The sequence below is a fragment of the Nuphar pumila genome, chromosome 5 (assembly GCF_984573655.1).
Source record: "Nuphar pumila chromosome 5, dmNupPumi1.hap1.1, whole genome shotgun sequence".
Lineage (NCBI taxonomy): Eukaryota > Viridiplantae > Streptophyta > Magnoliopsida > Nymphaeales > Nymphaeaceae > Nuphar > Nuphar pumila.
In genome coordinates, this window is record NC_143253.1 from 35442574 (window position 1) to 35444534 (window position 1961).

Below are 1961 nucleotides of genomic sequence, written 5' to 3' on the forward strand. Positions count from 1 at the left end.
TTTTGAAGGGCCAACAGAGGAGGTTCATCTTATCCACATCGTGTTGGGTCCTACTCCCCCACTGGGTGTGAAGGGGTCGGAGTCGGACTCAGGTTGGGTCCGATGGAAGTGGTGAAATTTTAGATGACCCGCATCTGCTTCTCGGCAAGGCAAATGGCATACTCACAACTACATAAGATCGAGTCCGTTTATAGGCCCCTTGAAGCCTAATCCAAATCGGCTCGCGGTTCAGTATGAGAGCTATCATGGCAAACATTGAAAATTGTTCAATTATCAGTATTTGTTTCACCCGTGATCCAAACTGTTTATTTGCTTCTGGCCGGATCCATTCACCCGGTTCTCAATCCTCAATGGGGCGTTTGGATCTTGACCTCCGTACTCCTCCAGACCCGTTTAAGAGGGCCTATTTAAGTCCTCCATTTGAAACGAATTCTGGCGGTAGTAGTCAACGTGAAGGCATCATTTCAGCGGGAGGATGGAGGAACTTGAACCTTCGTCCGCCAAGATGGCTCTCGCCATCGCCCTCCTACAATCACGAAATTCCCAATCCAACGACCTCGTAGAGGACGTCCAACATTGGAAGAAGAAGGTATTCTCCCCTCCCTCCTTCCTGTGATCCTCCAGCCTTCCTCCTTCTCCTCCTCTCCATCTTTCCCATGTGATCGAGACGAAACCCTAATTTTCTGCTTCTGTGGATCCACCATAAAATAATACGCGAAAAACTGGTACCAAAGTTTTTTTTTCTGTGATTCGTGACGGCGATTTTGTTAATGCCCACAGAAAAATTGTGTTTGCAATTAGATCTTGCAGATTAAATAATCACAGGTTTTCTGTTCACTCTTTATATGCATTTTTTTTTCGATTTTCATCATTATACCTCATGTCAGGTGCTCGATACAAAAAGTTTTTAATTTTTGTGGTTATAATTATTTGGATCTCATTTCATCGAAGTATGATCGGATACAGAATTCCTCGGTGTTTGATTTTATTTAGAAGGATCAGAGACGCATGTGCGCATGCATGTGTGTGCTTACACATTTGCATGTGTGTTTACATGCATGCATGCAGACCCGTGTGTTTACCGTCCACTAAAATTGTTTCAATACATTAAGTGTGCAAAATATGTGCTCGATGGCATCCAGGGTCATTTTGAATATTACTCATTACTTTGTGTGTTGAAAGTAACTATTTCATGCAAGTTTATTCCCACACTTGTGCATGCTCACGCTATTGGTCATTTCACTGAACCAATGCATGTGAAAGTTGAGCATTTTTGTAGTGTGATTATGTCTTTATTTTGATTTTGATTGTTTGTGAAATCAGAAGTTTGATTGACCATGTCTTAGGCTAATGATAGAAAAAGAGAGCTACTTCAACTTAAAGATGAACTCAAGGACATCCAAGGTTTTTACCATCCACATGCTGCCTTTCATAACCTTAAAGAAAGAAAAAACTTGATTTTTGTTGTTGTTGTCTCCTAGATAGAATGTTACATGACGTTATTCAACAAACTGCCTATTGCAAGTGCTACTTTTTTGAAAATTGTGGGGATCCAAGTGCATGGCTGCATGTCCAGGAGCAATCTGATGGTCGTTCTAGAGTAAATGATGTTCTATATCGAAGGTTTCTAAGTCAAGGTAATTTTTTTTTCGCCTTTTAATTTTCTCTCATGTTTCATATTGACATCAACTTGATGTAAAGATCTTTCATGTTTTCATTGCTTAACTTAGGGATCATAGGTACTTTATATTACTCTTATTCATTGTGCGTCTGTGCTAGCGAGACTGGATTTTATCTGTTTGTTTTTTCTTCATATGCTGCATAACATTTTAAGTTTTCATTTGATCTAACTAAAATATTTGCTATTTTCAGCACGCTTATTGGGGAGGTGGAAAAGATCTGATGCAGTTACACAAGGATGTTCTAAAGGTCCTCATATTGTTCTCAGGACTTGTGATTAT

General features: G+C 40.0%; 1 long non-coding RNA gene across 1 annotated transcript; it reads left to right on the forward strand.

The window, feature by feature from the left end:
• Positions 1-434: 434 nt before the first annotated feature.
• LOC149837360 (uncharacterized) lies at positions 435-1637 on the forward strand. Its single transcript, XR_016432104.1, has 3 exons — positions 435-589; positions 1347-1404; positions 1482-1637. It is a non-coding gene; the product is annotated as an uncharacterized LOC149837360 (long non-coding RNA).
• Positions 1638-1961: the final 324 nt, after the last annotated feature.